Consider the following 26,768-nt stretch of genomic DNA (forward strand, 5'->3'; position numbering starts at 1 on the left):
CCACATCTCATTGGCCATGTCTATCAACAGGGGTGGCCCCAAGATAATTGGACTGGTCTCATTGCTTCTTTACTGTTTTGGAAGAACTAAAAACCCACCAAAACCTGTTTGAGCAAATAATCTTTAGTAAATAGTAAATCCTTCTGTATTTACTATTATTGTATTTACTGTTGTAGATAGTGGAATTAGCTGTTCTAGACCTCTACTTAAGCTGCGTACACACGTCCAATTTTTATCGTTGGAAATGAACGACGAACGACCGATTGGCCAAAAATCGTTTGTAAAAAAAGTAACCAACGACGCCGATCGTTGGTTTACAAACGATAATAATTGGAAGTGTGTACGTAGCTTTACAGTCATTTATTTGACCTTCAGTGATATGTAATCCATGGAACCTCAAAATGGCAGTGAAGTTAGCTGAGTTGGTTTGGAGATATACAGTTACTGAGGAAATGAGTTGCTCAGTAGTCCTGAGCAGATACTGAGAAGTAATACAGATAGCCTTCTAAGTAATACAAGGCCCCATTTTACCTGTTTCTGTTCCCCAAACACCCTCCATCATGCTACTTTTTCTTCTGGGTTCTTCCCTAAACAGCTTCCCAGTTCCTAAGGATCAATGGTATGGATGGTTCAGCTGACCAATGTTGTATTAATGAGGTTGTAGTAAACAAACTTATTAATACAACAGAGAGTAGGTGAGGTGAGAACATTGGTGACTTACCATTCAATTCTCTTCACAGCAAACTAATACAAAAATAAATATATACAACAATTTACCCTTTAGTTGTCAGAGCACATATGCTAAATTTGGCATTTTAGGGTTTAAAATACACTGAAAATTCCCCACAAAGAATACCCCAGTTGATTGCATGCTAGATGTTGAATGCTTCTTAGTACCAAGGGCACTAAAATATCCAAGTTTCAACTGTTTTTAAGGTAGATTAACAATTTAGAACAAAAGTATAATGCATGAATGCTATATATTGTGTAACTTGTCTATTCTCTGTGGAGTAAAATTCACTTTTTCTTTCTGATTAGAATATCTCATATTAAACTGCTTGGCATGCAAAAGCTAAGAAAAATGTGAATTGTAAACTATACTATCTTACCCATATATCACTGTTTTCAACGGCAGTCTTTGTAATGCCAAACATAAATATTACAGACTTCAGAAACTGTAGAGTCAGTGTAAATTCATTTAACACATTTCTTGGATAAAAATCGACTTTAGTAACATGTATTCATATCCTTTTCATTCCCTAAGAGCTGTTTATTTAATTATAAAAAAGGCTTAACTCTGCTTTTTAAATAAAAGTACGCTACCAACTTTTCCATCAAGGGAAATTAAGACTTTTCCAAGGAAAACAGAAAAACAAGTCAGCATTACACTTTACAAATATCACTCCGACACTGGGCACCAGCCGGAGACATACGGTTGCTTTTGAATGCTGTTTACATTTGTGTCGTATGACATATCAGGATGTGGATCTGCAACTTGTTATTTAAATAAATTGCTATATGGCAAAATTCATTTTATTTGACATAAAATAAATAGTTTGCCAGATTTGTATAAAAATGACTTACCTCATTGCTGTTAGTGTTATGATTCATCTCCTTACAAATAATGTTGCCTAGATGGAGATGGATGTAGAGGGTAAGAGTCTCGCATACGGTTTTTTTTTCATGTCAAATGGAAGATCTTAATTCAAGTTTGTAGGAAGTCTTTGGTGCTCCTTCTAGTTGAAGAGTGAATAAAAAGGGGGTATCAGCTTTAAAGTAGCTATTCACTCATTGTAAACTGCTACTGCAGAGTAGTAGACTTATTTGCCAACTGCTTCACAGATAAGTATACAAGTCTTTATTCTTTGCTGATGACCACCAAGTGACTTTAGGGTGCATGCGGAAACTGGCTGTTACCAGGCTGAAAGCTTGAGGATCTCCTAAGCAATACCCAGCAATACCTGTTTTTTTTTTTTTTGCACTTACTTCCATTTATCTAGCACTGTAGAGACCATCATTGTGGTCTAGGGCATGCAGTGTCTACTCCCTGGTAGGGTTGCAAGCAAAAGTTGCATAGTTAGGGGAGATCAAGAAATTATGTTATCAATCCTACTCGGCAGCTTTGTAGCAACCTCAAATTATCAGTGTCTATTTCAGCAATCCTGGGTAAAACCTTGTTGTGCACAGCCCGATGGGATTTGAAAATTAATGAAGCCCATGAGCACATTAGTTCCTGGCCACAATCTTGTCTTTGCAAGTAGTCTAAAAAAGTTTTCCAGGTCCCAGTCACTGGTTCTCCATGGTAGCGTTAAGCTCGCCTTAAGTTGCCTGGAATGACATCTCTCTGTGACCTGCAACTCTAATACCTCAGCTGCCTGACTGTCACGTATAACAGAGAGGGGAGGGTAACAGAAAGGTGTATATACTACTAGGCCTCAAATGACTAGGGAAAAGGGAATGGTCACCCCTTGCAGACACCCTAACCTCACCCTAACTCCTAACCGTATGAGCATCCCCTGATGGTAGGAAAGCTCATACTCAGGAACCTAGGCCCTACTAGCCCTGAATAGCCCTGGCAGTAGTGTCAGGCTTGAGACTGCTGGTTCCTTCCCCTATGAAGGACCCAGTGTCTCCCTGAGGCCTAGTAAACAACTGAATAACACAAAACACCAATACACCAAAACACCAAAAGTAAAGCAACTTATCTTAGCAGATATCAACAGGAACACAGGATAGCTCAACACTCCAGCTATTCACAACCCAGCAGTGAATATCAACCGCACAGCATGAAGTGTGAGGCCAGACTAAATGGAGGAGCAGTAATGACCAGCACCTGCACCTGATGTAAGGGGAGTGGTCATTACAAACAACAACACAGAGACAAGTAAAAACGAAGAGACTGTCAGATATTCACATATGCAGCTTGTCTGACAGATCCTCAAACTTCTGTCACGGAAGGGACCGTGACACTGACTACCAGTGTGTGACTTGTGGTTCTACCTCCTGGACTTTTTTTCTGCTGAAACCTCTTGTACCACATTATATCTGTGAATCTCCTAATTACTGACCCTGAATGGTCTGACTACCATTGTGTCCTTGTCCTGCTCCTGTGAGCTTCTGTCCTCCTCGTTCCCCTAACATTATCCTTTGCACATAGATGTCCTGAGGAGTGGAGGCTTGCCATGGGTGAACAGTTAGATTGGGGGATTGGCATACGGTACACCTTTATAACAACACACGTCTAGTTTACAGAAAAAGGGGCATGCTTAGTGCCTATTTAATGGTGAGTTTAAAAAGGTAAAAACAGTAAACCTTTTTCTGTTCTGGAATTATACTTACTTCCTCCATGTTTTTCCATGTTTCCAACCTGTACATTAACTATATAAAATTAGGGAGTCAAGGATATAAGTAACAGTCATTTGTTTGTCAATACTTGGCTTTCCTACACCAAAAGCATTTAGTGGAGTTATCTTTTATTGGAAGATATAGAGTACACCTGACCATTGTTCAAAATTGTCGAGAACTATAAATCGTAGGCATTACATATCATAAAATTTCTTCCTATGGGCTCAGGAAAGGTGAACCCTGTAAAACTTCAATATACAAGTTGCAACACTTCCCTGTAGTATTGTGGACTAGTCCCTGAAGCATATTCCTAATGACCTTGCTGGCAAATAGGAAAGAGGCGTTAGAAATCTTTGGGATGCTGGATAGGATGTTCAGATACTGAAAACATGAATTGGTTCTGTTTCCTGTACATATGTCATGCATGAAGATATAGGTCCAATTTAGCCTTTCATGTATCTAAACTTTTTGAAATATAATATTTGGATGCCTCCGTTGATGGAATATTTGTTCTTCTAAAATCCTTTTTATAGAATAGAATATGATGGCACAGGTTATTATCATCCATATGGATGTTTGATAATTTCTGAATATAATTAATGCAAAATTCTTTAGAACTGCTTTAATGACTACAGAAATATGGCATAGGAGAGCATAAACACAAAATGATTTTACTTTAGAGGTCATATTTTTTTCAACTTATAATATGAGGTTTAAAACTTAATTTAATGTAATGTTAATAAGGAATCAAAATAAATTCTAGCATTTACATGGGTAGCAATTATTTCTCATTTTTGCTTATTATGCCTTGCCCATGTTTAGATGCATAAGCTAGAGTGCTTTACAGTCTATTTTTGTTTTATTTTTCCATAAGTAGCATTGTTGTGTAAGCAGATAATATGATGTGTCATTTATAACTTCTAGAGATGCTTTGTATTTTCAAACGCTGCACATCTTTTTCGTAACATAGCCGAAAAAGTAAGAATACCACTATAATAAACGGTACTCATTTCTCAGACCTGACAGAGTAGCTGAAAAGTGCTTCAGAAATTAACTGACATCTGTCATACTAAGTGGCCAATACTGACACCAGAAGTTTGAATCTGCTATTTAGAATGATATAATTAAATCCATATCCGCTTAATGGAAGGAACATGTCCAATGAACAAAACAACCTTCTGCTACTCGTGAATTTTTCCTTTTATACACACTTTAATGTGTCATCATCCTGAAGCTGTTGCAACCACATGTTCCCAAAAGTACGCTGTTTCTGAAAAACATTCCAGTCTCGGAATTCCATGGTCTGTCATAACTGTGCAAGAGGGATTTCCTCCCCATAAACTCTGACTAACACCTTGGATGTCTGATTTCAGTGTTCACTCTTAATGAATATAAAGGGGCTGCCGAGTCATCATGAGTCACTTGCTTGAAGAGTGAGTAAAAGACACAATACACATTGCCAAAATCTTAATGTGAATGTGAAAAAAACTAAATACCTAACAGTTGCAAATGAAAAGTTTATTTCATAGCCCGCATATTTTGTGTGCTTTGCAAAGTAGCAAAATGTTCTTGTTTAAAAAAGAAGCCCAATAGACCTTTTTGCAATAAGCTTTGGTGCATCTCTCTCTTACAATCTGTATAATGGGCAACTGAAATTATTTTGATAGGCAATTCAAAGAATAATAGCTTTTGTGTGTAAACGCTTTGCCTTTATTCAAATATTTTCACACATTACTTTCAGTGCCACTTCAGGATCAACAATCCCGAGAGCAGCATTAGAGCTGTAGCGAAGATGTATAATTAAGGGCATGAAAGTTCTTGAAAGACAGACTTAGAAAATGCATTGGGTGTCCCTAAGAGTCCCATTTAATTTCTTATTCAAGATGATTCATTAAATGTTGCCTCTAGCTGACAGTGAATAAACCAGCATATTCAGATATAAACCCATCCAGTGTCACAATAATTACACACAATGCTGGTACACAAGATTTTCTTTTTCTGCTTCTTCCATGTTGGAAAAAAATAAGCTTATAGCCACAGAGATCTGAAAAAATCCAACAGTTACATTTGGATGCAAAGGTATAATAATTATGATGATGATATTAGTAAATAAAACAATGTGGGTTGTTCAGCATCAAGTGCAGAGACCCAAATCCACCAATAAGAATGTATTTTTATCTTTTTTTGTATTTTCATCTTTAGCTGACAATGATTACCCTCAAAATTGATAATAAAGTATATGTATGGATAAACTTTTTTTTTTTATTTTGATTGAGGCAATCGGCCACTTAGTGATAGATGTCAATTTATTTCTTAAGCACTTTTCAGTCAGTAGACTGCTATTCTGTCTGGTCAGAAATGTCTTCACTATAGAAGTGAGTGAGAAGGGATATCATTAAATTACATTTTCTTTCTTTGTTTCCAAGAATATGGCAAGATCATTTAAAAGTATGCTCTTAATGATTCTCCACCAGAGCATGGAGAATCAAATTCCCTGGTGGAGAACACATTCAAGAAGACACTTACCAATAGGATTCTTCACCAGGGAGAGATTCAGTAAATGTCAGATTCATTGCTTTATAAATAAACCTCAACATTTTCCCCCCTGTAAGTTTCCTGAAGATTTCTCTTTATCTCTGCAAACCTAAAGCATACCTAAACTCAACATTTTCACTTTACATAAAAGGGTAGACCGATCGACTGCTCTGCGGGAGTGAAGGTCAGTGTATTTTTTTTTTTGTTTAAAAATATACCCCTTCCATGTTGTCAGAAGAACAGCTGGGCCCACTGGAAGATTTACCTTTTGATAATTCTAAACTTTTAGATTTGCCATCACTTTCTGTCCTAATAGTAATGATCCCCAGGACACATACATAGGGCCTGATTTTAAAAAGCTATCTTAGGCTGGAGGGGATACACTTTCATCAGTGAAGTTGGGTAATCCAGCACACCTAGAATGGATCTGGTACAGAATTTAAAACACTTTCTAACAAATAGCTAATGACTTTTAGGAAATCCATTGCCAGTTTGGTGGATCACCCAGCTTCACTGTTGAAAGTGTTTTTGCCCCAAAGAGTGAATAAAAACTTAACAGGGGTTTAATCCTCATGCTAATAAAACTAAAACAAAAATGCTTCGACTATACATACATGTTGGTAATAGTTCATATACCAAACTGTGACCAGCAGTCACAATATAAGCAGATATCTGGACAGATAGTAAGTGGATTGCTGCCATTTTTCATCCTTATTGAGAAAACCTGCACTACACTATCTACTAAAGAATATAACATTTACTACCTTATATGTTAAAGGAACTGGTAACTCTTATTTACTGTTCTGTTCTCTATTTACTTGGGGTGGAATTGACTGAATTACCAGGGAGATTAAAAATATTACCTGGTAAGCGGTGCCTGTGGTGTCCTCCAGTGATTTCCGGAATCTTCTTACCCTGGCAATGCTGGCTGGGCATCTGTGTGAACGTTGGGGACGCCAGGCCGGGGAAAGCAAATGCTAGGGACCAGGCGGGTAATTTAAAATAATAAGTACCGCTTTTACATTTAAAAATACCTAATATTCATACCGGCAGGGAGGTTAATCAATGGTGAGTTTTCTGATTATTCTTTGTAATCAATGTAAGGATAGACTGTTTATTGAAAAGCAATTCTCACTCATAAGCATGGCTTATATCTGTATTTCTGTTTATCTTAGCTCAGGAACCAAAGCTTAGTTCCCATGGAAATAATGTTCCAACTCCCCCATTACACTAAATACAAAGTTATTACGTTAATGATACTACAGACACATGGCAAAGGGAAATAGCTAATGCTAAAAGAAAAAAGGACTCTCTGTTCTGTACAACCAAATAATACCTTCAGATGTCCAATCTTTTTTTAAACTTGGCTGGATACCAAAAGGAAGAATACAATCATCTACAGCACATTTTTAAAACCTTATTATAATTATGTAAGTGTCCTTGATGTGTACATATGTAAAATGAAGTATATTTTTATAGAACTTTTAGGAGAGATAACAAAGTTACAACTCCTTTACACCTTTAGACAAAGTAAGTTTTATTGTTGTCTGTGTCCCTGGAAATCATCCTAACATGGTGCAGATATTAAAAAAAACTCAAAACCTGATACGAGTTGAACTTCTGTTTACAAAATAAAACTAAGTTGTGTGAACATACACATTCAGTATAACTAAAGCTAATGCATGTGTTTGTTTTGGATAGGGAAGGGTAAACGTCTAATGTTTTTTTAAAAGTCAGGGTGTTTAATTTATTAAGGAATATATTTTTTTATATAAATCTTCAATATATCATCTTATTCTTGCACATATCATTAGATTGTGAGCTCCTTTGAGGGACAGTGACACTACTATGGGCTTTGTACAGCACTGTGTAATATGTCGGTGCTATAAAAAATACTGTATTATAATAATATTAATATCATGAATCGGTCCTCTATCTTCAATTCTTGCTGTCTCCTCATTACCACAGGTCATATCTTTGACATATCTTTTAAACAGAGGTGATAAAAAGGTTAGGTTAAAGTGATTAAAGTTTTAATGCATTTATAATCAGCAATAACAATATTTTCAGCCATGTGCCAGTTATTTCCAGCTCCCAATTGGATCTCATTGAAGAAAATAATGGTCATTGTGGCAACGTTGTTTTTTTCTGTTGACATGATCAGGTTGTCCTCCTGTTTAAATTGTAGATAGTGAGTAGAAATTTAGAAGCCAGAAACTGTAGCTACATTTTGGATTATGGGGAATGTTTTGAAATATACATTTTAATGTGTGTGTATTTATATAATATTACATTCTGAGACATTGAACCATGTAAAACAGCACTTTGCTGACATTGACAGCATACTGGAATCCCAGACTTGGGATAGGATTTTTCCAGGTTAGGCAATGGGACATTTTAACGTATATATCAAGTTTGCTCAAGGAACAAAAATCATCTAATTTTGAATCACATGGTATTTACAGTGCTGTAAATACTGTACATTTCTAAGACATCCTTTATTCAGCTCTTGAACAGCTGAGCAAGCCCATGGAATTCCGCTGACCACAGGAAGTAGTTGAGAGGTTTCCAATGCAGCCATGTGAATTAAATAACCACAAAAACTTCCTATTTTCACTAAACTCTTTTAATCAATTTTTAGGTTTATGACTGTTCATTTTGATCAATATATGAGTGAGGATAGACTGTTTATTGTAAAATAGTTCTCACTCCTATACTTGGTTTACATCAGTAGTTCTCCTGTTTATTTTAGCTCAAGAACCAAAGTTTAGTTCCTGTGGAAATAATGTTCTAGCTCCTCCATTACATTAAATACAAAGTTATTACGTTAATTATACCACAGACACATGGCAAAAGAGAATCTACTAACATGCAAAACCAAAAAAAAGACTTTCTGTTCTATTTAAATAACATTTTCAATGTAAGTTATTTTCTTTAACCTTGCCTGGAGAGGGGAAATATAAACAAATAGAACATATTAGGATATTTTATCTCAGTATTTATACTTATCCTATCCCTCCCAACCCTGGCATTCACCATGCTTCTCCTCTCTACAACATTTTGGGTTGTGAGTGGGCCCTCAGTATCCCCACTTACAATGCAGGTCTGTTGATTTTGCATTGTAGACGGTGACATCAGAATGTCTGCAACCATCAAGGATGTCAAGAGAAGCGGCTTCCTGGGGATAGATGTGCATTGGAAAGAAAGCCCCCATTGGTAAACATAACAGGTTTCTTTATACTTCTTAGAAATACACAAACATTTACGCATTGTGATATGGACGGGGCTCCAGTGCATTACTGAATTTTTATTTTTACCGGAATCTATTTTAAAGCATTTTTGATTCCAATGTATATTGCAGAAATGAAAAAAAATATGATTTTAAAAGTTATTTGTCAATTTTCAAGTGAAGTTTTACTGAACTCTGCATTTTGGAAAAAACATTCAATTTCTCTCATACCATGTGGCCCCACATCTGCATAACAGTCATTACATTTCAGTTTTGTATGGACAGTAATGATTCCCAACAAGGCTGCCAACAGTGCAAGTGCAAATAAATCTCACAATAATTGTTGAGAAGAACATAAAAAACAACTACACAATAATTGTTGTATGTACAACTTTAAACATGTCATAGCTAACTCTGTAGAGATGGGGTAACATTCTTGGGTTTAGTGAACATAGTTTTCAGTTCGGTGAACTTTATAGAAAGTCATCACTTGGGAGCCAGTTGTTACCTTCCTCCCTGTAAAGTTCATCCAGCTGAATTGTGGTATTCAAATGTGCAAACTGCAAACAGCGGAAGTTCGAATCCTACTGGGTCAAACTTTATCCTTATCCACATAGATAATGTGGTGTAATGTACACCTATTTTCATGGTGCCTTTCACTAAACAAAGAACTGTAAAAACTGTTTTTTTTTTTTTTTTACTGTACTCCCTTAGAACTAAATCTATGGCGCTGATAACTTTAACAATTGGGTTGGTTTATTAAATCAAAGTGATTATTCCCTTTGCAAAAGATATTTCATTTAGCCTAGTGAATGTGGCAAAGGAAGTCTTAAAAAGCCAAGATTTTTGCATGCTATGTGAAGAGCCACTATTTTATCATAATTCAACGTGCTGAAAGTAGATATTTGCAGACCATGAAAGTACAATGACAGATAGACAGTTTTTTTTTTACAATTCTCTGCATGCAAGTCAATGAGGTAATTGTAAATTAAAATAAACATCACACATTCCTGTTTTAGAACTTAAAAAAACTGTAGTCCACATATAAAAAGTGTTTATACTATTTTTTATTTTGAGTAAAGTGGCTAAAACCTAAAACTTCTGTTTTTTTTCTGTTATCACGTTGGGGATATTTTCCATTACTTTTTGTCCCTGTGACTCACCTTGCAAGAAATGAAGCATGTCTGTGACCCATTGAGGAGATTTTGACAGAAAATGAATGGAAATCTCCCCAGTAGGAATGAAGAGGGTAACAGTTTACAGAAGCTCTAGCTACAGTACATAAAGTATAGATATATATAGTTTGAATTTAACTTTAATTAATTATGTGTTATCATTTGAAACCGAATATATTACCATTTTGGATTCCCTAGCACTTAGTCCGTGATCACCTTACAGACTCAAGGAAGAGCTACATGTAATAGGGACAAGTGACATTTAGAAGAAAATCCACCTTCCTAAACTTAAAGTCAGTCACACAAATCAAATTTTTGCATTGTTATACATCAAACACATCAAATTCAATAAAGCAGTGGGACAAATTATGTAGAATACATTTTCAAGGACTTGTATTGTGACTACTGAAGACCTAATTAATTGCATGAAAATTTAATTACTTTAGGTTTAGGAGTCAATGCAGAGTAAAGTGACAATGAGGAATTAAATTTTTTTTTTATTTCCTAAATCTGTTCTCAGATCCCACCAAGATTGTACGTTTTACAGAGAACTTGCATATACACAAGAGAGGTAATTAGTATCTCAGTAATGTAGAATAACTAACTGTTAACAAAGTGTGTGGTTATCTACACAACATACACTGTTAGTGGAACTGAGGACAGGTTTGTGAAACACTGTACTGTAGGGTTCAAAAATTTTAATGCCAATTACAACAGAAATAAGTAAACACAAAATGAATTTAAACCTGATTGGATAACTGATTATTATTGTGTAAACATTGATATCAGCCTTCTTCCACTTGCGGCAGCAGATACGAATACTCAGTAATTCTTGGTATGGGCAAGCATGTGATCCATTGCCCTGTGGTGATGTCTGGGATTAGCAGCCATTTTCTGAACCCAAGTCATGCAATAATTGTTGCTTAAAAAAACTATTTCTATTGCGAGGCAAGGAGTTACGAGGAAGCATAAGCAAGAAAGGTATATGGTAGTCAGAGGATGCTCTTTTCACTTTGCCCTGCAAGGACTGGATAATAATTATTCCTGGAATATTGAGTGGCTAAATTATCAGTGGAATCATGAGCTTGGTTATATTCCAATTCTTAAATCGATAAAGGCCATGAATAAGGAGAGTAGTGAAGGCTTAGAGCCAAAAAACACCAGTGGGACATAGAAGGAATGATCAAAATTGCACAAAAATCAATTAAATTGTGCAGCAACCTTTCTCTTTGTTTAGTTTCAGCCAAAACAATGTATGTCTTTCTGTAAAGCTCATCTCTTGTACAGCAGGTTTCTTGAAGACGTTAGTCAAATAGTTTCTACAACTGTAGATGGAAACACCCCAGTACAATACAAGCTTTATTTTAATCTTCCCTGGGCGTTCCCTCACTTTATCAGACTGTGGCTCACATTGCCATTGTTGATTACTACCTTATATCTTGCCATGTTATCAGCTTCTGAACTTCCATAAGTAAATGATACAGGCGCTTTATGTTTTAATTGAAAACTAATTTCCCTATTCCATAAACATAACTGATCGGAGAGATACAAAGCTTGTACAAATAAAAAGGAATATAATAACATGTATTTTATTAAGTTACTCCTGATGTAGTAAATCCTTTTCCATCAGCATCTGTAAGAACTATAAAAACATGCCTTTGCCAAGAATGAGTATCAGCATTTTAATCTACTGCACACAAGGTTCGTTTTCATTCTTCAGAATGTACCTGGAACAAAACTCTCTTTGTTTGAAAAAATATTGCACCTGCATTAAGTTCATTACCATCACTGGGAAGGAAAAAGTGATTTTTCCTCATTTTCTCTTGCTGTTCAATTCAGTATTTTTATTATTGTGGAATGTGAAGCATGCCAGGCATCATTCATATCAATGACAATGTTTTTCTTCATCAGTGAAAGGGAATAAGACTTCCTCACTTACATTAACTATCAGCAAGTCATCCCAGCAAATGCACCTGCACCCAGCAATTGTGTGCTGAACTCTGCAGAGAAGGGTGTTTGGCACCATAGATCAATTTCCTGTCATTTAAAGAAGAGTGCTTAGTGTTCTGCTCAGTCAAAGCCCTGGTGCTGAGCAAGATTGGAGAATGAGCCTAGAAGCTCATCAAAAAACTGGTCATACAAGTAGGTATCTGATGATTTGACACATGCTGGGCATACTTATTATTCAGTGGCTGTTGGGCCTTAGTGGCTTATTGCCTCCTAGGCAGAACTACACAGCACAAGGGTATATCTATTTCAATCTTCCTTTCCTACTTAGGTGAAATAAACTGTGCATATCAATTCTTCAACATGTCCTGTCCCTAGTAAAGCAAATTCTTCTCCCCCACTGTTACCACTCTGTTGTTTTACCATTGAGGTTTAATATGCCTGTATTTTGCATTTTCTGCGTCATTCTTCTTTCATTCTTTAACATGTTAATGAAATTATTAAAATCAATATTACTGGTTGCTTTCATACTTTATTTTATACTCAATCATGTCATCACTAAGTCACTATTCTCCACTTGGGGTAGGCAGGCTGCTGTACATATCTTTCAGAAAACAGGAAGTTGTGGTAATGTCTACATGTGATGCTGAGCCTCCATGATTGAAAGAACAGAAATCCAATTAATAGGGTGGGTATATGCGTACATATTAAAGGTATATGCATACATATTAAAATAAACCCCATGCTGGCCAAAAACACTAATAAATGCAAATAATAAAACTGTATTTTTTAAAGGGGATGATTTAACAGAAAGCAATAATTGTTTTAATTCATTGTGCCAAATTACCAACTAATATTATGGTATTGCTGAACAGTAATAAGTTTATTAATTTAATGGTGTCTAAGTGTGCACAACCTCATTGCTGCTGGAAACGTGTTGATAATTAATTGGGTTCCCAGGCTTTGAAAGCAGATGTTTGACTTGTTCCTCTATTACCTTATTATGATGTTCTAAGTGATCTTGTGTAATGCAATGTTTGCAAACTGATTTAATACAGTGCTGTTTTAAACACTAGCTAAACATTTTGGCTTAATACCTCTATGTCACCATACGGGTTATATAGTCAATGGCATCTGCATGTATGTCATCAAGGTCCATCCTTGGAGAACTTCATTCATACTCTTTACTTTGGCAGTTAAAACAAACAGTCCTGAAGACTTTTAAAAACCTACAGCAAATTTTGGTAATTGAAAGGAAAGTCTTTCCCACCTTTTTAATGCTCTACTCTTTGTGTAACTGAGATTACTTTCCTACTGCAAAGCTAGAGTGACAACTGCTGGGTAGGTTTTACTGTCTTGTGATTATATGTAACAGTAGGGAGAGTGAACTGGAATAACTCCAAAGGAAGTACTGACATTTTATATATTGTATTTGAAAAGCAGGAATAAATAGAATATGCTTAATCTTATATTTCCCTATGACGTTTTATACTGTCAAAACACAAGAGGAGGAGTGTAAAGCATGCAAAGTGACAAGCAGTGTATTTTGTCATGGTAGTCCCCTTAATACTTCTTTTTAGTGAGAGGTGAAATTTTTTCACTTTGAAAAGGATAGAGAACTCCATTGCCATTCATTCCCATGTGATGAAATGTAGATATATAGATGGATGGATGGGATGTGGGTGGTAGGCAAATTGAGACGTTGCCATTTCGATGCTCCTCAGTATATTTGCTAATATTTTTTACATATAGACAACTTCAATCCTTGTATAAACACTATGCTACTGGCACTTTACATGCTAATCCTCATCATGATATATAAAGCACTACCTTCAGAAATGCAAAATAAGTCTGTATTAATAATAAATGGGTGCTAGTATGGAAATGCATTTCCCGGGGAGACAGAATACGGGGTAGGCTTTCATTTGTTGTGGTTTCCCAATAATTGTCATGCAGGAGCAATAATTCTCCTGCCAGTCACTTTTTATAGCCCTTGAAAAAGAGAAATAAAGCAATATAATAAATAGACATTATGCTACAATCTTTTATTTAGAAGAGGGAGAGATTTCTGCTGGGAGATATATTCCTAAACAATATATTCCTTCATTACATAAAGCATTAGCTATTAGAGCAAACAAGTTTTACCCAAACACATTATATTTGCTCAAGATTAAGAATAAGAAAAAAAAATACTCTAACAGCAAGAACATTTTATGTGTTTGGAAGTGCATGTAAGCCTGAACTGCCAAGCATCTTGGCAGCCATTGTTGGACCTCCCTGGTGACTAAAACACTGCAAAATCCTTTCCAAAGCCTTTCGGAAGTTGTAGGTTTGATAAAAATAACATTGCAAAAAGCTTTTAAAATGAAATATTAAATGTGACACTGACGGGATTTGGATTTTAAATGAAAATGAAAAAGGCTGCATTTTGCAAAAACATATATTATTATCATTGTAGTGTGAATACATTAGAATGTGCTATGTAAAGGGAATCTGGTATTTAACAAAATTGCTGTTTGAGAAGACAATCAGTAGCATATTAAACTCAAAGTAGTTACTGCATAGCAACAGGAGTAAAGCACTGTGGCAAAAATAAACCCAAGAGACAAAATAGAATGCCACTGCTGATCTATTTTTGAAAATAATAGCTACCTGGGTGAGTCAAGCCTAGTCTCAGCCCTTTTTTTATTTTTATTTTTTTAACTTTAGCTAGAGCCAAGATTCCATTTCAGTTTTCAAATTCCTTTCTGTCATCAAAACAGTGACAATATATTGTCAGAAAATTATCGATCATTAAAGGAAAGGGTAATCCCCATATAACATATGCCACATGTTGTTTTTCCATACCCAGTGAAGAAAATATTCTCACATAAACCTTTGTCACTGTCATCATTCCGATTTTTTGCCATTTCCAGGTGTAGGACACACTATTCTTGCCATAAAAATATGCCTGTGCTGGCTGGTCCTCTACTGTCCCTTTGCACTTATGAGGGATGAGCGAGAATGCCGGAGGCGGAAATCATCGGAAATCACTATAGGAGGATTACCGCAGCTGTTTTCATAAATACAGCCGTGGGAATCCTCCTGTCAGTGAGCGATCCCCAGGCCATACAGGCCTGTAGTGCCCAGGGATATCACACTGAGAGGAGGATTCTCACGGCTCCATTCATAAATGCAGCTGCGATACTCCTCCTTAATGAATGAACGCGGCTGTGGGAAAAATCACAGGATTTTTCACACTCTGCATCAATTCATGAGCAGCCAGCCGTTGAGACTTACACTGTGTTCCTAGATAGAGAAACTCTATCCAGGAACACATAGTACAGGGCTGCAAGACCAATCAGGGGAGCGGAGCTTGATCCTAAGAGGATTCCTGGATTTTCAGGATCCTAAGGGGGTTCCACTGCTAAACAGCCAATAGGAAATGTCCATGTCATGTAAACTGTAAACCTGTGAACAGAAGGCAGAAGACTCTGGACTAAAGAATCATAGAACATCAACATAAAATGGGGATTTTAATTAAAGGGGGTGTGAGTGCTGTGTGCAAAGGGATTTTATACATTTGTAATCCATCCTCATTCTACTTAAATTGTGTTATCGTGTTTGTTTGAATCCCAATAGACTAATTTTTCTTCCTTGTCTGTCTTGATAGAAAGGAATTTCCCCTTTTAAAAACTGACAGAAGTTCTACCTTTTGGCCATTGTTAGTACCAGCATAAAAAAAGTTATTTAGATCAGCATTTTACAACCAGGGTTCTGTGGAACCTTTGGGTTCCTCCAGAGGTTGCTAGGGGTTCCAGTAACCAGTTTGTGCCTCTCAGGTCAGTTTAACTGACACCAATGATCCTTTTGACTATCTGTAAGCGGGTGCAGCCCTCCCAATGGCCACCAATGTAAGAGACATTCTTCTTACTGACCAACAAACAAAATGTAATATTATCAACCTAATATTATTATTATTAACTGGTATTTATAAAGCACCGACATAGTATGCAGAATTTCACAAAAACCATAGTCACTATTTGTCCCTCAAAGAGGCTCACAAACCGAGTCCTAGCGTTGCAAAGGCCAGAGTTCTAACTTGTGTAATTTTAGAATTGTTGTTCTTGATTTAGACTAAGGTTGGTTATAAACTTGGAAACAGTACAACTGATTTAGGCATCATTTGTGCATAGGGTGTGGTTCTATTGAAATAAATACGTCTTTTTTTATTTAAAAACTTTAAAAAAAATGAAAAAGAAAATGGTGTGCTAACTAAAAGATGCATTTGTGCATTACATAGTTCCACAAAGAACTGTCAATTGCTGACACGCACCCTATTTGAATATAGTAAGCCTGAATGTCAGAGTCATAGACCTTAACTCACTGTATTCCACCATTGGTAATTAGGGGCCTTTGATGTATTACAAGGTCCCATCAGCAGAATAATAAGATTGTACTGGATATTGACGGTGGACCAAAGTGATTAGAAAATACATCACCAGATATTACATTAGGGAAGTATGTATATTGTAGTAAATAATAATATTAATACTGATTCATGGATGTGTAGATGGATACTTACCCCTTTAAATATTTTAGACACCTAGATTAGTGTTCCTTTATCAGGGTTCCTCGAGCAATAAGCAATTTGTGAGTCTCTGGTCAGTTTAACAAATACTAATGATAATTTTGGTGGCATTCTTCCCATTACCCAGCAATAAGGCATTTTTCTATTGACCACCACACCAATATACTGAGAACTGTCAATATAGCAATTAAAGCAGGTGTTTCATGAAGACCTGCGAAGTGTTTTAAGGGGTTCCCCCATGTTAAAGATTTTGAGACATACTGCCCTTTTTTTAGCGTTACCTCTGTCCCTGAGCCCGTATCCATTGTAAACTAGAAATGTGTTTTAAGTATTTAAAATCTTGTTCAGAACATTTACATTACGTTCAGCTATATACATGCCATTTTTCAGACAAAATTTCTAAATGTACCATACAACATTAATCTTAGAAATAACTAGAGGAAACCTGAGGAAAAAAAGCACTGTCAGTGTCCACCACATCTTCCAGTTCTTTCCAGTAAATGATATTTTTCTAGGCAGTTACAAGTGATTTTAAGTACTTGGAATTACTTCTCACACAGTAAGAGTGACTGCTATGAAGAGCATTCTGTCCAGTGAATCATCCTGCTTGCAGTGATTCACTTGTGCCCACTCTGTTACATACTTAACTCAGGTTTCAGACTTTTGTCTGTGTGTGTCACTGCTTATTCTGTATATGTATGCAAAAATGCTTACAGCACAATTAATAACGTTCTGATTCATTGTGCTGTGTTTTTCTAAGACATAAATTATATTTCCATTAAAAACTAATTAGGATTCATTTTTGAAGAAAAATCATTCATGCAAAAGTTATGCACACATTAAGATGAAGCAGATGTTTACAAATACAGTACTGTATTGTGGCTAATGCCTACAAATGATTCACATAGGAAACTTTAAAACCATTATTGAGACATGCTGGGACTGTAAATTATCAGAATTCACACATTTTTATATACAGTATATCAGGAAAATTATAACAAATGAATAACACTCTCTGTAATTTACTATTTTTTTTCTATTGCTTACCATTTTTAGGTGTACATTTCATTTTGTAAGACATAGAATGGAAATAGTGTGTCTTTTTGCTTGAGGTTTGCCCAATCTAAGAAATCTCAAAGTTCCCCAGGATATGGGTTACCTGATCTGGCCATTTAGGTAAGGGAATGCTACTCAAAAGGCCTTTCCTTAAGCTTTATACTGAACCTGCTCAGGAAAATAGTTAATTGCCTGCACTCTCAATACCCACAAACTGACAAGTTCACCTGACGTGAATGATCATTTGATGACCATATCATCCATTCAGAGCCCAGTGCAATCTAAAGTCTGATGGCACCTTTGGTTTATTTAAGACACAAGATGGTGTGTTAAGATTTGAGTCAGAACAACAAGATTTGAGTAATAGAAATGGTCTGAACAACTCTGCAGTTTTTAAAAAAATGAAGGTTATGCTAAAAATGCAATAAAATGCTATACTTCTTAGCTTTTTCCATTTTTAAGTTTTAACCCAATGATCACCTCTTTTTCCATGAGTTCTTGTATAGTGAATAAGTAAGGGGTCCTTCCACCATTTTACAGGGAGAGGTAACAGAGGGTAAGTAGATTAGATACCCTTGTATCACTTCTCTGAATTCCAGGGTTGTAGAAGAACCTATTGTAAAATAGCACCAGGTTTGTATTTGGAGGGGGGCCACAATAATAAAGACTTATAACTAAGCAGTCTTTAGGATACTGGTTCAAATACCAGGGGTAGTACTTTTGGGCAAGTATGAATTTCTAAAAAAAAAAGTAAAATATATAGATATTAGTATTAAATAAACATTAGACTGGATCAACACCAAACAAGCATGTGATCTTTCAACCAACAGTTGACTGGCCATTATTCTTAGCAATATTATTCAAATCACTAATCTAAGCATTTGATTTAGTAATTCCATGACAGTCAGACATACTAGAGTATGCTTCCTTCAAAAGCTGTGTAATTTTGGCATGACAGAAGAATGAATGAGCATTGTACACACAGTGCCTATTCTGTTCTATGGAGAGGGGAGGACGAGTTTGTATAGCAGTCGTACCCCATCAGTCGTTCATAAATCTGTCCTGATGGATACATGAATGATGTTGGGCAATGGCTAGTATACATGCTGGTTTTCGCTGACATGTGTACGAGCACAACTTTGTATTGGGTGAGGTACCTCTGACGTGTGTACATCGCCTAAGATGTGGGAGAATCTCAAAATCACATATTACCAACTGCAACATGATGCTTTTGTAGTTATAGACAAAATCTCCCAGAGACATCTTGAGTAAATGTATCAGTTTGTATGGTCATTGATCTCCTACAATAATATAATTCACGAAAATATTAAAATGTTACCCAATGGCTATTTCATTAACTAGAAGAAACCCAAGAGCTGACTAAATATTTTCAAATGTTAAATGGAAAATCACCAGTTTCTGAAATAAAATGAAATACCTTACTATTCAACCACTTTGGTAATGGAATATGATATAGGTCACTGTACAACATGCTGCAGTGTTATGACTACAAATAGATGTATTTTTGCAATATTATCTTAGGCTATGTACACACGTACAATAATTGTCATTGGAAACGAACGATTAACGACCGATCGTCTGATGTTAGTTAACAATAAAAGAGCACAACGACTGGCCAACGACGCCGATGAACGAGGAATGTCGCTGGAAATGAACGTCTGACCCGGCGATTCTGATCAGGCGACGATTGTTTGCTATCTATTGTGTGTACGGTCGTTCAGTGATCTGCAGTACACTTTCTCCTGTCACTTCCTGCATCGTTCAAACGGTCCTATCTAGTGTGTGTACATTATTGGTGGATTATATTTGAATGATCATATCGTTACAGCATGTACGGAATTGTGCACTAGATGATCGTTGAAAATATTGTTAATAATTTTTGATTGGTCGTTAATCGTTAGTTTTGTAATGATAATTATTGCATGTGTTTACTATTATTATTTATTTATTTTATTTATTATTGCATGTAGCCTTACTTGTGTTCTGGAAAGCTGACAATATATTTGCATATACAATTTACTGAGTAATACATTTTAAGACAACAAAAAAACTTCTAAAAAACTCACAACTCAATCAGCAAACTATGTAACTTATGTACCAAATCCTATAGGAAGTACTAAACTCCCAAAATTACCATCAAAGCAATTTTTGTTTGTTGTATCTATTGTATAGAAGAAAACATTAAAGGTTTTACTGTAACCCAACAATCCTTTCTTGCAACACAAAACTTTCCCTCAGAGGTGAACACATGGTAACCCCCAAATGCACTATCTGTGCAGTTAGGGGGAATCAAAGCACAATTTTAACAACCTAAAAGATCTTTTTGTTTTTGATAGAGCAGTGAAAGATTGAAGTCTATCAGATTTTTATTGTTGTCTTTGCCCTGTTGTGTAGAAGTACATTGACACCCTGTTGGGACAGACATTTATATATAGATATAGATAGATATATAAGAAGTGATAAGAAATCTCCAACAGGGATGCAGGCAAAAAAATCTGAAAAAACAGAAACTTTTTTTAAAGCTTTTTGTGCCTGAGAACAACAGAACGGTAAGGAAAATCTTCCTGAAAGGAAAGGCTGAAATTTCACCTGGGGAAAATGTTAACTCTTTACTGATATAATCAAAGCCTAAATAATAATAATAATAGTGACAGTAAAATATTTTTAACATTTGATTTTCTGTACAAAATTTTGAACATAGTTTTTATAAAAATTAAAAATTACCTAGGAAATTTTCAAAGATTTCTAGTTAATTCAGAATAGCCCTTTTGAGTTGAAATTTACCTCAGCATAATTTATATTGCATTGCATATGATGAAAAATGGAAACTTAAATGTTCAGGCTATAAAAGAATATTTTTGAGTGCAGACCAATTAAGAATATAGAACAAAACTTCATTTCTTGGTTGAAATCATCTTAAAACATAGCAAGGCATCCAGCCAACTTTCTTTCAGAACTACTTCCTCTGTGCTATGATTGATTAGTAAATTAGTTTTGAAAGCCCTACATTTTTATGTACTTCCTTTGTGTACAATAGTTGTACAAGTACAATGTGTGTTCTTTTTACTTTTGCACGCTTGTCACAACTTCTAAGAGAATCAGGACTTAAATTTATTTCCTTGTCTTGGCAATGAGCAAAGACTCATTCAGAAATTCACAGTGAATAATGAATCTGAAAAAAGAATAAATAAATACAATTGAACATGAAGTCATATATCTATGGCTATTTTTTCCAAGATTATCCATGGACATATATATTACAAATCATAAGATTCACACACAAATGTTACATAAAACAAACAAATTACAGAACATTACTAAACTCCAATGGTGCATGCAAATTTTCTTTATTTTTTTTCATCTTCTTCCCACTATATCGGGTAAGGAAAACACACACTACCTTATTCAAACCCATTGTTGTATAGGTAGAAAAAGTGAATAGCAGCTGAAATCATACAGACTTTAATATCGGCTTGTTTTCCAGCTAATATCCAAGTGTTTGTAATCTAAATGCTTCAATACACCAACAAATTCATTTGTTCATCCATTTGTTTGCTTTTCCAGACAAACACACCATTGGGACCAGTTCTTCTTCATTTAAGCTTAAAGTTATTATTATTTTTATTACTATTAATAATAATAATAATAATAATAATAATAATAAAAAACATGATTTATATAGCGCCAACTTATTATGCAACACAGGAGGAAGAGAGGGCCCTGCCCCCAAAATAGGAGGGGAGATATGGAATGGTGGGAAGTAGTGAGGGTTTCATATAAACAATACCTAACAATGATCTGCTCATGTTTGCACTCATTTGGTCTGTTTAATATACCATTAAAAGCATTTTGCTAAATCTGATTATTTTCCAATCGTCAGAAACTGTCCTTTGCACTCCTCTGTGTTATTTCATAGAGTCTTATCAGCCCACCTAATTGTTATCCTGTACTACAAAACTGTGTTGTAGAGATGATGGTGGGAGAGATTCAGTGGTTTACCAAAAGGCGGGTCCATTTGGTCAGCAAAATGCTATATTTGGTCAGCCCGGAGCGAGAAATAAGGATCTGACATTTACAGGTATATTTCTATACTTACTGGGTCTTTACAGGAACAAACCTGAGATTTCCTTTTAATATACATACAACTTAAAAACAAATGTTGTGAGGCATTATTCTTTGGAAAAAGGAATTTAAGTGTGTAACAAAACATTGACAAGTAATGCTGCATAGTATAATTGCAGTCACTTTTAGGAGCTCTATATTTCTTGTCTTATTACCCTTATACTTTTCTACTATCTGTAGTTATACTTTGCTATAGAGCAATTCAAATCAGAGCATGTATAAAGTCAAAACCAAACTTGCATCTTACTTTTAATGAAATGGGCAGATTCACTGGTATCTGCAATTGCTTTACCTAAACATCTGCCATCTGAGATAATTGAAATCAGCTTTCAAATAAATACTGACCAGTTCAGGCCAATGTGGGCCAATTCTATCTCGTCACCAAAAAAACAACACAAAAAACAAAAAGCAATCCCCACTGTATCTTTTTGGTCTATGTTTGACACTCACCCGTCTTTTATCTCACAGAAGTAAAGCATAAAGCAGATGTGTAAACACGCTTTTAGGGTGATTATTTTGTACAGTCTTTTTTTTAGTTATAGCTTTATATCTGTAATAGCAGGTTCTGTTTTTTTTTCAGTACTATATAAACCATGTTAAATGAACAGTTTATTTATGGAGAACATAATTTAGACAAAGTAATGTGTTTTAAATTGTCACTTGAAGACTTTTAATTCAGTTGCAGTATACTTAGATTTTATTAGCACTACCCACTTATGAAGCCTGTGTGCATGTTGTTAGATGATCCAGAAGCTTGTCCCATTAATACAATAAATTCATATTCAGGTCAAATGAGTATTTCTAGCTATTAAGTCTGCTATCATCAACTTGAATTTGAGCTCTGATGTCGGCAGGCCATAGTACTTTATAACTGCTTCAATAAACACCTTTAAAACATTTCACACTTAAACCTTAGCAGTTCAAAATGATTACTTGCAAGTATTTTTTTAGCCTCTGATGGCCCACTTGAATGAACTAATCTTTAAAATGAATAGATGATCCCTCAAATTAAGGTACGTAAGAATGAATTAATGCACTCACGTCTGTGACATGAAAGAAAAAAATTTAGGCCAGTAATCACTTTGTGTTGTATGATTGGCACCCAGTTATCAGCTTAGCACAAGTTTCCTCCTGGATCTACCTTCCATTTTTGCTGCTTTGCAAATGCTTGTTCTGAGATTTGTCCAGATCAAGAACATCTGCATGGCAAATGACATTAGATTCAGTTGTATATAGATACATGGCCAAAACGTACAGCACCTTGGCTGGAAGAATTAAAATGTTTCAAAGTATTCATTTCTTCAGAAGGAATATTTAAACAAATGTAAGTCATATAAAGGTGGAATCAGCTTTAACTTGTAGAGCACTCCATGATATTTACTTGCATTTTCCCTAATAAACTGGTGGTTGGTGCTCTGTATAAAGTTTTACCAGACACCTCTATTAAATCTGCTATAGTTACTGGTCTAAAATTCAGTTTTTCCCCGACTCTGGTTTTGATAGAGCCGCATGAGGTAGTTTCTAAATGAAGCCAAAGTAGTGACCTTATATGAGAAAGGAAAAACCAGACCTGCGGTGATTTTGCAAACAAACATCACAAATTGCACATTCAGCTAGCATTACATTACTAGATCCTCCAAGATGGCTTCTATAAACATTTAAAAATAGATATTACGATAGTTGATTGTACATACAGTAAAATCCCTCTTCAGAAAGGAAAGCATTCATGTTGCCCAGTGAGTGTTTTCCATTCAACTCTGAAGACAAGCAAGGTACTGCACGTACAGCTTGGAGTGAGGATGCAAAGGACTTCAAAATGTGATATAAACCTATTTCTAATAAATTATTTTGTACTTTCTTAGTATAACTATCCATTTAAACCGAATAAATATATACATTTATCTAAACGTAGTGTAAATTACCCAATACGCAAAAGCAAATATAACACCAGCATTAAAAAATGTAATAAATATACCAAAAAAAAATGCTGAACACAACATCCTACACTAATTAAATAAACCAATTAAAGCAGACCTAAACTCAAAGTTATTTCTTTACATAAAAGGGTAGACAAGCCTTTTATATAAAGTAAAAACATTCTTTTTTAAAAAAAAATTAAAGAATAGGAAAAAAGAGGGCTGAAAATGGCGGTGCCCAGAGGAAGCGCCAGGATGAAGAAGAATTCCAGGACGGGGCAGGACCCGATCGAAGGAAAGGATTGTCGAGGGAACTGCAGGTAAGTGTGATTTTTTTTTTGGTTTAGTTCACTTATATTTTAAGCTTCTTCAAACGTGCATATAATTACTCTAACATTTTTTTAACATATGAACATGCAAACATTACATTCAGTATCTCTGTCTCAAAAGCAATTGACTAATACAAAGTTACCTGGTAAATGAATTTAACAAATTTTCAATATCAAACACCAGATCACACCCATGAAAAAAAGAACTCTACAAGAGGTCCATTTATATAGTGGAGAATGTGACATTCACCCAACATTTACATTTAGTCAATGCTTCCCTGGTATTTAAAACATATGCACCACAAAGATTACCATCCAGTGGTCATTAAGTGAATGTCACATTTATAAATTACCACGCTGTACATAATATTTGTTATTTAAACAAATAAAACCTAAAAACACTCACATGATTAAGGGCATTACAAAAACACAAGGTAACATTGCTTGATAAAAAACAGTCATATTTCTTGTCTTGTTCAGCATGCATCTACATTTATTGACGTCACTTGGCAGCTCAGTGTGTTTTGTCAGCAATGCACAGGTAGCTATTCAAAGTGTTCAAGTGATTTGATGGAAGTTTTGGGGATCATTTACTGAAGAAATAGAGACTGTTTACTTAGAAAAACAAACGTTCACTTTGAAAAATGGATATTCACTTACGCTTACTAAAAAAGCAGTGTCCACTTTAATTATCCAATCACATGCAAGCCTTGCACATAATTGGTTATTTAACCTAAATAAAGTTTCTTCTTATTTGTCAAGCAAATTGAACATTTCCTTTGCTAAGTGGAAAGTCTCAATTTTTTTGTATTAAGTACTTTTTAAGGCAGAGATAATTCATTTGCTATTTGGATATTGAACATTTTTCTATGTTTAAAGATATTTAAGCTCTTAGACATTTGTGGTGAATTGGTATAAAACTAGGGATTTGAAAAGTTTGTTTTTTAGTACTCTATCTTGTGTCATCACATTTAGTAGACTTTTTTCCAGGGTAATTACCTCTTACATACGTCTGAATAAAAGCAAAATAATTTTTAAATAATTATACTAGGTGATTCTGTGAATAGAGCTGGAAAATTTAAGCAGTTTTGCAAACACTAATTAAAAGCATTTAGAAGCAGATTGGGCAAAAGTGTAAAAGTGTTCAGTGTTAAGACCTGCTGTTTCATTGCAGAGGGCACAGACCCTTCAACGTAACCAGACCGACTACAAATTGCTCTGTTCATGAATACCTCTCTGCCATTCACATAAAATTACATTAGAAGTTACTAACTCTTTGTTCAGGTTGAAGGGTGTCCTGTGACTTTACTAAGAAAGGCAGAAAAATTATATTTTAAAGCTGGTTATGCTGCATAGTCTGTTCAACACCCAGCAATAGCATTGAATAATTTGTACATTACAGTTCCATTATGGCAGCTAAGGCATTTCAAGCTGGAGATACCCTTTCTAATGTATTTAAATGTTAATCAGCAGGAATGCACTGATCATAAAGCACTAATAAATCTGTCCAACTAACACAAATAGTGAGAACAATACGCACTCCAAAATGATACACTTACGGAAAAGGAGTAAGAACTGGTTAAAAGTCACCAACTTGATCCATCAGATTTGAGATCCAAACCTTACTCAGACATGTGGTCCTTTGTAGTCGAGTTTTAGTTCACACTTAAAAAAGTGTACCCACAAAATTTTGGACCAGATTTCTTAAAGCTGTCCGAGATTGGATAAAATAGACCATCATGGGAGAACCTTGGTGGGTATGGTCCAGGGTTGAAAACATTTGCCAGCTAACAGCAAAATATTTTTAAGAAATCAATTCCAGGTTTGCTGGATCACTTACGTCCTTCCATGGATATATCTTCTCCAGTCTAATAATTAATCTCCTACAGTACTGGAAAAAAACATTTGGAAATTACTTTCTTTCCGTTTGGGAGGAAATATCATATACTATACTGTATTTCAACACAGAATAAATGTAATAACTCAATATAGTCCTGAGGTATGTATTTACAGATGTAAATTATAGACATCAGAAATATAACATGAAGTTAACATAGAACAATATTGTATTGTGTGCAGTTCAGGTGACCTTATTATTATTAGCTCCCTACTATTTATATAGGAACAACATCCAATAGTCCAAGGCAGATTTTTTGGGGAAGCCAATTAACCTAACTGCATGTTTTTGAATGTGGGAGGAAACTGGAGTGCTTTGAGGAAACCCACACAAATAAAGGGAGAATATACAAACTCCTCGTAGATAGAGCCATGGCTGGGATTCAAACCTGGGACCCAATGCTGCGAGTGCTAACCTCTGAACCATTGTGCTGCATATACAAATCTACAAATGATATGGGATATATTAGCTGGTGGACAGTCAATAATAACAAACAGGCACTATCTTCTAGTTCTTGTTGTGCCTCTAATAAATATAAAGAGTTGTATAACCGGCAGTTCATGCAGTCACTCTATCTCCAGCTAGCTGATAAAAAAGTAATGCTATAATGACTATTACAAGATAAA

This window comes from Pyxicephalus adspersus, chromosome 1, assembly GCF_032062135.1.
Source record: "Pyxicephalus adspersus chromosome 1, UCB_Pads_2.0, whole genome shotgun sequence".
Lineage (NCBI taxonomy): Eukaryota > Metazoa > Chordata > Amphibia > Anura > Pyxicephalidae > Pyxicephalus > Pyxicephalus adspersus.